Source organism: Crocodylus porosus, unplaced genomic scaffold (genome assembly GCF_001723895.1).
Source record: "Crocodylus porosus isolate Cpor-Errol unplaced genomic scaffold, CroPor_comp1, whole genome shotgun sequence".
Taxonomy (NCBI): Eukaryota; Metazoa; Chordata; order Crocodylia; family Crocodylidae; genus Crocodylus; species Crocodylus porosus.
Genome location: NW_017728943.1, coordinates 66,391,599 through 66,403,524, shown reverse-complemented (window position 1 = coordinate 66,403,524; position 11,926 = coordinate 66,391,599). Strand labels below are relative to the sequence as shown.

At 39.7% G+C, this 11,926-nt stretch overlaps 1 protein-coding gene across 1 annotated transcript in view; it reads right to left on the bottom strand.

The window, feature by feature from the left end:
- Nucleotides 1-11,926, bottom strand: part of TGFB2 (transforming growth factor beta 2) — a 77,187-nt gene that overhangs the window by 63,986 nt on the left and 1,275 nt on the right. The window lies entirely within an intron of this gene.

Genomic DNA, 11,926 nt, shown 5'->3' with positions numbered 1-11,926 from the left:
AAGTGCTGGTTCCCCACGGCTGTGTGCACCCCCAGGGGGAAAATGGAGGGCATATGCCCCCCAGATCTGTGCACAGGGCAGAGGTGGGCTGCCCGATGTGGGCTTGGGATCCCTGCTCTGCTGCCCTCCCCCTGGGGCCTCCACAGCCTGCGACTGGGAGCCAGCACAGCAGGGCAGAGTGGGACCAACCAGAGAAGCTCCTTGCCACTGGGAGCTCCATGCTACCATGGCAAGGTGCCCTCTGCCCACCTGGCAGAAGCTAGGGTGGCAGCACGGAGTTGTGACCCTCACTGCTGTTGAGCAGGCAGGGGGTGCCTCGCCATGGTGGCACAGAACTTCCAGTGACAGCCACAAGCTTCCCCACTTCTGCTCTGCCATGCCAAGTCCTGCCCATTGGGCCACAGAGACCCCAGGGGGAGGGCAGCATGGTGGGAAGCCCAAGCTTGGGAAGCCCAAGCCCACAGTGGGCAGCCCAACTCCCCCTGCCCTAACCCCACAAGCTCCACTCCAGCTGTGCTGCTTATCGGGGAGGGGAAGCTGGGTTCCATGCTCCACTCTGCTATAGAAGCCGCTGCCTCCCATGGGTAGCAGGCAAGGTTCAGGTGCTGCTCAGGGAGGCAAGGGGTGGCAGATCTGGGTCCCTGGCAGCTGTGGGCCTCCTCTGGCAGGACTGGAGTGGATGGGGAGTGAGGGTACCAGCAGGACCAGAGGGCTTTGGGTGGGGAGTCAGGGGCCTGGACCTGCATTCTGGTGAACTAAGGGGACAGTGGGAACTCTGATTTTCCATGATATAGAAACCCAAACTCAAATACCAAAATTTATAGGTACTTAGAATTAATTTTATTATAGCGATTGAGGCACTGGTAAGCTTCCAAATTGCTTTAAAATTGTAAATATATCAATAAAACATTGTATTCAATTGATATACATAGTGGTGTTTCATTTTAATTACAGATCTGGGGGGTTTAAGCAGAGAATCTGCCATTTTTATCAGAGAATTTGAAATTTTTAAACAAAACCAGGATCCCTGCTTCGTTTAGGTGCAAATGATCATAAGATTCCATTTATTGTGTGCAAAGACAACAACATCCAAACTGAGTTTTAAAAGCGTAATTGCAAAAAGATGAAAAATTATCAGCCAAATCAGTTGAGAGAAAAAAAATTACGTTGAAGCATGTGAAAAATAACCGGGAACCATTTAACGCTATTTTACTAGATATGCTATGCCGCAATCAAAAAAAAGAGAACGGAACACCGGTGGGAAAAAAGGGGCTACTTGAAAAAGAGAAAGCAATTGTAATAAACAGATTTAAAACTAAAAGAAATGAAAAAATCCCTTATAGGTAAGAAGTAGAAAAAAAGAAAAAGGTGATCACAATGGACATAAATCAGGAGTTAGGACTGAAGAAAACTGATACAGAAAGTAAAAGAGCACAAGGGGCACATCTACACGTGCATTAATATGCTTTAGTTATTGTACATTAAATCTAGTACCTCCGTTGGTAACTACTAGGAAAACGTGCAATAGCATTCCTTAATGTACATTAACTAAAAAGCATGGTTTGTATGTAATGCTTAATGTGCATCAGTTTATTTTAATGCACAACAACTAAAAGCACATTTTTAGTGATGCTTTAATGTGCACTAAAATAGGTTACTGCACATTAAAGCGCACATGTAGACATGCCCAAGAAGAAATCTGTCACTAGCACGCTGAAGTACAAGTAGGAGTATTACCAAATGTATTTAACAACCAAAAGCATTATAACTAAAGTAGTGAAATGGCAAAATTGTCAAAAATAATATAGAAGCATTCAATATATATTTGTTCTTTTTTCTTTTAAGAAAAGGGTAGCCATGTGTTGCATTTAATAATAAAAAGGTAAAGAAGAAAACAGCAAGACATACAGCCCTGTCATCTTATAATATCACTCACAGAAACTCAAGATGATGTTAACATGTGAAGCAACAGTTACTAAAGGCACACATTTCTAAATTATCAGAAGCAGAGAGCTTTCATTCAAGAGTTTCAAAAGAGCTAGCCAAGAAGGAATATGGACTGTAATACTGATTTCCTTTAAGTCTTGGAACACTGGGAAATTTGCCAAAGTTTAAAAAGGCTGAGTAGTTTGACCCAGATAATTATAGGCCTGTCATCCTGACATCAATTCCAAAAAAATAATGAAACACCTCATATTGTTTTCAACTTGTAAGGACTTAAAAGATGTTAATATAAATTACGAAAATAAACAAGAGTGTAGGGAAAACAAAACCTGTGAAACTAACCTGGTATCTTTTTGATGAGATTACAAGTTTCGTTGAGAAAGGAAATTGATGTTGTATGCTTTGGTTACTGCTGGCAAGTCTACATGTGAATATTAATGTGACACAATAAAATCCATCATGTTGTGCCAGAGATTATTGCTCCCAGGCACAGCATTTACACATGCGCCTGAAACTGTAGCACATCGAGTCAAGGCAGTGCAGCCTCAGCTGACAGGAGCCCATGTGACAGAGGGGCTGACTGGTGCATGAGAGTGCTACACCGTGGAGCTAGTCAGCAGGCAGTCCAGCATTGCAGCACCCTCCTGCCCCACCTATCCCTGCTCACTGTCTTCACATGCCTTGTGGCACAGTAAATAACTCCTCCATAAGATAGTATTTGTGTTGGACAGTACTAACCTACAGTAGATTTAGTTTATTCCAGCCTAGTAGCTCCACACATGTAAACAGAGACACTGTACTATGGAGCTACTTAAGCAACTCCACAATAAACATCTTGTGTAGATGCCCCCTATAAGACATTTGGCTCGGTACTGTATTTGGATTAAGAAACTTGAACAATACAAAAAATCAACATGGTAAATATTAAATGGATTAAAACTGGCTGATGGATCAAAATGAAATTGCAAACAGAGAATCATTATTGAGTTTTAGTGAAGTCCCACAGGCTTTAATTCTTGGCTCAACACTATTTAACTTTTGTATCAATGACATGAAAGGAAACATTAAGGACAAAATCCAGATCAACCCCCTTAGGCACCCCAAACTTAGGCTTCAGCATACTTAAAAATTAGACACCTGCCCCCCAAGAGGACAATTCAGAGAAATTGGGTTACTAGCCAATGCTGCATAAAAAGACAATGGAAAGAGATGCCTCCAACTCAGATTCAGAGAGTCTAGATATTGAACAGGGAGCTATACCTGGAACTAGCCAACAGGAAACAATAAGTACTGTGTAAGTCTGTACACTTCCCTCTCTTGTCAGCTTAGGCACTTAACTCAGGACTGCTCATTAGCTGCCTCCATGTACTGAGACTTCAGAAACCAGATCCTCTTCAGGACTTAAATGCTTAAATAAGCTGGGTGGCATGGCAGTGTCTTCTTTTTAATGGCAGGTTAAAACAAGCCCCATTCATTTTTGAGCCTGGTGGCTGCTGAAACTTCAATACCTCTTTCTACTCATAAAAAATAATCAATATACTGTGTCCTGGCCATCATTTCCAGTACATACAATAGATAACCCTCTTTCCTGATCCATCCCATCCATCTATCTACTGCCTTTGGCTACAGTTTTCAATGGGGCCTAAAAAAACTAAATCTCATTGAAATCCAGCAGAAACTGGTCTCTTGCCTCCCTTAAGCTCCTTTAAAACTCCAGCTGCACTGACTATTCTCTTTGCCCCAACAATCACTAAACAGATTCCAATCTCCAAGACACTAGTAAAAATCTAGAGTGACTTCACCGATTTAAATGAAGCTACTCCAAGTTTTCATCCACGTAACTGAGATCAGAACATACCTCCAAAAACTTAACTCACTCCTTTGTCAGACACTGAAAGACATGAAATCAGAGACACTATATAAAGCTGCATTCACTTCAGCCTATTAAAAAAAGGTTCTATTCCTAAACTGCTTTGCTTTCCATCTTATAAATTCAGTTTATGTTGTGCAACTAGCTGACTGTTAGCAGTTGCTCTCCTGGTTCCAGCTCCATTCAGAGCTGGCTTGAAGATTTGTTGATAATATAAAAAGACCATGTTGGCTTAGCCCTGACCTTTCTTTCTAATCCATTGCTTGGAGATTTGCCACATTCATATTTGCAGCCTTTGGAGTCTTTTATGCTATGTCTATTGAGGTTCAATTTTACACTTGTTCGCTGATAGGCTTTTAAATGTGGTGCCCTTTGCTTTTAAACTAACACTGGCTTTGGGGAAGATGATAGAGATAGGTTACAATATGTTTATTTGCAAGGTCTTCACAGCTAGATTGTTGTTTATTTTAGGCACAGAGATGTGGAATACCTGAGAGGTACAGGGCATTAACTCATGCCTATTTCTCTGCATTCTGTAAGCCCCTGCTTGTGCCGTATTGCTCCCATATGTTGTTACCAGATGACATCCTCTATCAAATGCAGCTACCAATGAGCTACCATGCTGTTTATTTTTAAAGCCTTTTACAAAGCATAGCACTGAAGAACGTCTTTGACAGCAATTCATCATTATTAAAACATGTCCCCAAATACCTGGCAAAAAGTGGTGCATTTTTTAAAGAGGGCAAGGCACCAAAGACCTTATCCACAGTCTTTTGTAATCAAAAGGAAGCTTACTAATAATTTCTGTGAACTTTGGTCAGGCTCTAAATCAGTAGAATGCACTCTCAGCATAAGTCATGTGGAGGCAGAATTGTTCAGGGCCCAGGCTGCATTACATGTGCAGCTGCTCTGATGGTCAGCTGGACTCCGCAGATCCTTTCTAGCCTCTACTACAACAGATACAGGACCAGCTAAAGGAACAAAAAAACCCACAGGCCATAAATTTCCCAATAACACAGGTAAATAATAGGACTCCAATTTGGAAAGGCATAACTTGCCTGAGAAGCTCAGCCACTTTATCTTTACAGATATCTCTTTGTCTGGATCCTGTGAAGTTCTTCTCTCTTCAGTGAAGGAAGGGGATCTCACAGCGCCCTAGGTGCATGGGCACACTGGTTAAGACTCACCAATCTAGTCCCTAGTCTCTACTGATTCCACTAACTGTATATACATTAAGGACTTTAAGGCAGAGTTATTAAGTCAGCAGAAGCCATCTCCAATAAGTAAGAGAATTTGCCATTAAGATACAAAGGAAACAGCTGACTTTGCGTTTACTACACTACAGGGCTGCAATGCCGACTCTGAGCTTTGCTCATCTTGCCCATTCTTGTGTTCAAGTAGTATTTGGAAATGGATAAGTAGCCTGCCCCAAGCTTCTGTTACTCTGGGCCAGCATTTCAACCCTGCTGCATCTCAAAAAGGGAGATTTGCTTTTTAATATTTGTGTGGCACTCAAAAGACATAATCTGTTGCAAATTGCTAAATATTAATATTCCATGTGGTTTGGCAATTTCAGACTGGCCCTTAGAGACAGTTCCTCCAGAGCACAAAAACATAAATTAATACAGCACATTAGGAAGTATATGTACAGGAGAGATCAGACTCTAAAATGGAAAGAGCTGTTGTAGGTCAGTCCTGGGATGCCTTAGCAGAAAGGTTAAAGCAGCCCACTGGTAGAGAAAGGAAGTCTGATTATTATAATTTAGCATTCATATGGAAGTAGTACCTTCAGGCCTCAGTCAAGACCAAGGACGCATTGAGCTTGAGGCTGTTCAAAGGTAGAGGAAGACAGAGTACAATTATTTTTTTGAGAGCTAAGTTTATCCCTTATGCTGTTTAAAGGGAAAAGAGGGGGATAAAAGAGTTTTATTCCTATCTCTCAGAGAGCTCTCTAAGAAAGATAAACGATACCAACTCTCTTGTTTTAACTGAGCTAGCTTCTGAATTTCAAATGCTAACTGTAAATGCAAACAAATATGGGAAGGAAACTTGCAGCAGCACTTAGCTTGCCTTTTAAAATTCAAGGCAGGGGTTTCAAGAGAGAAAGCCAGTGAAAACACTAGAAACTGACACAGCCCAACAAGGGAAAATAACACATTTATAGACGTGAAAAACTGAAATGGAAAGAATGACAGATTTACTGCTGCATTTGGTGTGCATATAATGATCACTGATAGGCTTTCCCCAGGAAGTGTTGAAATTATCATCACTGAAATGAATCCAGCATTTAAAAATTAAATTTTCTTTCCCAGAACATTCCAATTTGGGCTTTGGCAACAACAGATGTTTTAATGCTCTTAAATATATTTACGTATTTTTTTAAAGCACAGTATCCTCTTTCAAGCAAGACCTCCCTCTTGGTTTCTGCAAAGTCAGACTGGACTTGTGGTTGTTTTGCAGGGCCCTTTTTTTTCAAAGCCGATATTCAAATTCACAATCATCATATTAAGCAACAGATAGGGATTCTTACGACAGCTCTGAGTTATGAATGAATGGTTATTTGTGAACTAGTCTGTCAAGACAGATGCAGTATTTGTCAGCGCAGTGTGGGTTAGATATGGTGGGAAGGAGCCAAATAAACAGAGCCAAGGTCAAAGGCACAACATTTTCCCTTTGCCTAGAATGATGCTACAGTGTTTGCTGAAATATAATACACCAGTCAATACTTTTGATCAGCCAACCATGTTTTTTCTCTGCATTTTTGCATCATTGGAGTTTTGGTCACAATGATTATGTAACAGCATGGATGTCAGAGACAGCTTTGGGGGGAGTTGTTTCAAGAGGAAATGTATCCACTTTAAGCCAGACCATCTCAGGAAGAGAGTTGATAGTCATGTTGCAGTTAAGCACCTACTTGTGGATATCATAGATTAAAAAAGAAACAAACAACAGCTTGTGGTTGTAGGCAGGATGCTAACATTCTCTAAACAAATGACTGAAGCAAACTTTTTAGTCTAAACAAATCTGTTGAAGCATCCATAACATATTATTAAATTAAAATAATACCTGGAGAACATATCATTCCCAGGCTAAAAACTGCTTGTTTAAAAATGTATAGCCATATGGTTTTGGGATAGGAATGGAAACATTTGCGTTGTCATCACTAATGACTTGTTTTGTCATGATGCATTGGGAGTCTCCTCTTAATCTGTATTCCGGAAACATTTTTAGCAAAGAGACACTGCATAGGCTAAGGAAACAAGCTGTTGAACTGGAACAGACTCTTTGGAATAACCAATATCAAAGAGAAAGCTTGCCCCCTCCCCCATAAAAAAGAAAGATTTTTCTTTATGCAAGTTCTGATGTTTAGCATTGCATTCTCAAAGCATCAGGAGGGATTTGAGTTGCCTGGCTGTTAAACTGTATTTACTTCTGTAAATGGCCAATAAAATTAGGCCTCAGTTCAGCAAGCTACTTGTGCACATGTGTAACCATGATTGTTATTAGGATTATTCACATGCTTAAAGCTATACATGTTTTAGCACCTTGCTGAATATATCCTGGAGTCCTCTTTTTTTTTTTTTACCCCCAAAGTAAGACTCCCAAATTTAAAGGGATACCATTAACCTTAAGAAAATACAATCCACAAACTGAAAATTACTTACTGGATAGTCACCTGCTGCTTTAGGAAAAACAAATTCTTTCCAGTTATTTTTCAATATATTTACCCTGTGCATTTCACATCATTTTCCTTTACAACTATTCAGGTCTGATACTGCAAATAACTTCAGTCAGTGACATTCTATGTGGCTGTGCTGGGTCCCACCTGTACACACTCAGTTGTAGTCCTCAGACTGAGTTTTCTTTGCCACTTAGCCTTGCTATCTAGTCTTTCATTCAGTAGCAGAAGACAGAAAAACATTTAAAAAAAGGTATCTGTGATTATAAATTCTCTAGACTGGTAGGTAATTGCAAGGAGGGATGGTATAGGTTTAGTAATGGAAAGTTAACTGTTATTTAATTACAAGACTCTAAGATAATGGTGTCTTTTTTATAATAGACTTCAATAGGAGATTTACCTGAATAGGGACAGAGAAAAAGCTGCAAGTTTTGCTCCTACATTTTTTTTTGTCATAGAGGGTCATCAGACCCTTCTCAGTACCTACTAGGTGCCTTCTGTTTTCCCTTTCCTTTCTCTCAAGAAACACAATCACATAATGATTTGACCGGCAAGGTAAATTCTGAGTTTCTCCTACCCAAACCAGTGCCTTACTTCTGGATCTTTCCAATAACTCAATGCTCCACAAAAGTAAAAAACCATAATGCAGTCTCATAATGTACCATAATGTACATAAGAAAATCCGTAATGTACACAGTGTTGGGAGGAGGGAATTTCCTTCCAAACTCCTCTGGTGATCGGTTTATAAACTGAAGAGTGGCACTTGATTATGCCTCTTCACATATGACAACTAAAAATAATACCATTGTTCAGATAACTACCCTGCCCCTTTTTAAGTCCATCTATCAATTCTTGGCTCTTTATCACCATGTCAAAAGGAGAGGACTCTCAGAAATCCAGTCATGTTTAAGCACCACCAAGCCATTCCCTGTAATTCTACCCTAGCAAAGTCAGTGCAGAACTCCAAACCCCTTGTAGCAAGTGAATACCTATGTCTGGAGAGTCTAACTTTAGCCCTCCTACAGGGTAGTGAGCTGAGCCCTACCAGCAGGCCACAGGGTCAACACAGTTAGGAGGGTTTAAAATAATATAGTTCTTTTGAGAACGCTTCCATATTTTTCACAAAATAGGAAATCCTAAAAGATTAAATTCTCTGCTCTGCTAAATTCAAACACAAGTGAGCTTCACAGCAGTAGCTGTTAACATTTGGTAATGATGCAATCAGTGCAGGCGAGGCATACAGCTTAGCCACTTCTGTATTAGTAACCCAATTACTCTGAAGACAAGGAGCCCACATGCATATAACCACTGCTAAATCAACTCCTTGTTGGTAAAGTAGAAGCATGCCATTGTACCCAGCCAATTTATAATGTTTTCTTTCATTAGGCAAGTCTTCAGTAATATGACAGTCTTATGTAAAGCAATATTTATTCAACAGAGTTCCTAGAAAGATAAATCATACCAATGAGTCTCATAAAACTGATGTGTAGCCTACAGCTTTACTTCATGAGAGGTTGTTCTGCATTAAATTAGCTTAACGTTCATGTGAAACTATGACAAAAAATGAAAATAATTAATTCCTTAGACTGTTAGCCCCATAAAAACCATCAAAGAAAACTCAAAAAGATCATTTACTTGCAATGTCATTTGTTACTAACTCACTATCATGGGAGTTTTGCCTGAAACAAGAAATAAGACAGACATAACTGGGCCCCTTATGTGCTAACCATAAATATGCTTTCCAGTCCCTGAAAATGTACATTGTTAATTTGCTTTATAAGGAGTGCCCCACATACACAGTAGTATGATTCGCAAGCTACAAGTCTATTGATATTTTTATCTGTAAACTATCAATGTAATGCTGATCATCACTAAGCTTGATATAAACAACCATTTTAAATATCAGAACCTGCCCATTCATCAACTTTATCAGCAACAGATTAAACTTTTCATATAACCCACATTTAGCAAAACTAGTGCTTTGCAACTGCAAAGATAATGGTTTCTGTAGTCACAGTTTTCATGCATTTTAACAACCTGTGTCTTTGGATTTCATATTCAATCTCCTTTTTTTGTCTGTAAAACAATTACTGAAGGTGGACTAGATTTAACATTAGGTTTAGATTTTCATTATCTAATGTGAGTAGGGATTGCTGCGCTAACAAATGTTCTAGTGCTTTTGGTTTTTCAAAACTTCTTGGTAATATGTTCCTGCCACTAAATTTTGCAAATCTATTGTTTATGGATCTAGTTTTCTGTGACTCACTGAATTTCCACATATATTCTAACCTGATGTGTCATTAAACCTTAGATGGACTGTCAAGCAGCAGCCAGATGCCCCTTATCCCCTCAGTGCAAACTATCAGTAAACCTTAGCATAACTTTACTTTGAGCCTTAAACTAACAGCACGTGAAAAGATTAATATGAATAAATTCAAAACGAATCAGATCCCTTCTTTAAATGTTGACACAGTATTATTTATATCCCATAAATACCTTCTTGACTAAAATTCATCCCAGGAGATTGGCATCTTGCCAGTTCTATTCATATTTACTGTATTTTTATAGTACAGTTGGCCAAGGATAATATTTAAGACAAAATATGCCTCAGGGTATATACAATATCTCTTATAGTTTTCCTTTTAAATCTCCTCATCGCTAAAAATATTTAGTCTGAACTTTATAAAATGCCCCACAAAGACCTATCCGAAATCTGTAGTGATATATAGCTGACTATGAGTATAATTAGAGCATATTTGTAATACTTGGGCTATAGTGAGTTACTGAATGCTAACAATGTTGTGGTAAAAAATAAAAAAAACCAAAAAACGGAATCACTGATCTTTCCCATGCCTTCAATCTCAGCTGCTTTTGACCTTCGCAGCATTCAAATTGATCTCCTTCTCCTTTCTTATCACCGGCTTCCCAACCAGATCAGGAAATGCAGAGTTAAAAAAAACCCAAAAACCTCAGAGTGAAGCCTAGGAGAAAGTGTATAGAGCCGCCAAAGCTGCGCTTTCAATTTGTTTCTTTAAAATATGGTGGAGCAATTTCTTTCTTTCTGTCTTTTTTGGAAAGGTTCATTCAATCCAGTATAACTAGAGAGCAGTGGAAAAATAGTTAACCTACTTACTCTGATGCTAGCAACAGCACTCGCACAGTAGTACTCGATCTGCTAAATGGCCTTCTGATCCCAAACTTCTGATGCACTCTGTTGGTAGATACCTGCAATCTACTTTATCCCTCCAAAACCTCCGATACCATAGCACACAGCCAGTCAGTATTTTAAAAACAGAACCTCGTTTTGTCAACATGAGTCACCTCACACACCTCAGATATTTTAATTTGCTGGAAAGTGTGAGGCTTATTTAGTAGTAGTACTCCTCTGTATGCTTGTCTGTAGGGGGAGAAGAGTCTGATTTGCAGTCAGGATCCACTGCGCTTTACCTTCAAAGACCCTCTGTTACAGGGTCACATCTATGTGTCAAGGAGTTACTCTGTACCATCTTTGTTTGTAAAAGCTTGCTACCGTGTTCAGGGCACGACTTACTGGGTCTCAAAGCAAAGTGCTGACTTTCGCCAAAATACCATCAAGAGCTTTCTGTGTGGGTTGAAAGGAAACTTCTGTCTCCACATTATTCTCCAAATTACACTGAACCTCTCCCGCATACCCACTTAGCTCCAACATACATTAAAAAAAGCCTCTCTTCCCTGAGGGGAACAAGGGTGGAGTGTATTTATCATCGCTCTTATGGATGGTGCCATAATTACAATAATAAAATGGCTCTGGCTGCCAGGGTGTCCTGTACCTGATGCTGTCATTTAACAATAAAAGAAGAAAGGCAGCTGCAGTGAGTGGGGTTCAGACACTTTGGCTGCCATCCTGGGACTATCGCATGCAAGACACAGCAAGCCCCAGTGCTACAACTTGTTAAACTAAAAATAAATGAAAAGTAAATGCAATTAGAAACTCTAGGATAAAGTTACTAAGATGGCTGCATTATCTATTTAAGCAAGACATATGTGCTTTATGGAAACAGCAAGTATAAGGCATCGAGGAGTAGGGGGGAGGGAGGAAGAGGGAGGGAAATGAAGAGTGGAACTGAGTTTTGGACAGAGTCATGGTGAAGTTATTTTTTTCTTCCTTTTGGTATTTAACCTTCCTTGGCATGACAGTCTAGATTTTTTTAAAGGAGTCCAATGCTTTTTTTTCGAAACGCTCAACTCCACACCAAGACACAGGGGCATGCTGTTATGATTATTATTCATCCTAACTGGAGTCTGTGAGATATGGGCGCAGAACATTTATTCCCTGTTAACTGTGCACAATGTAGTATGTATCATCAGGGAGTCATTAAAAAAAAAAAAAAAACCAACAGCAGAGGGATGGAGAGGGCTTCCAAGAAGTGAGACTTTAGCAGGGAGGGGAAAAA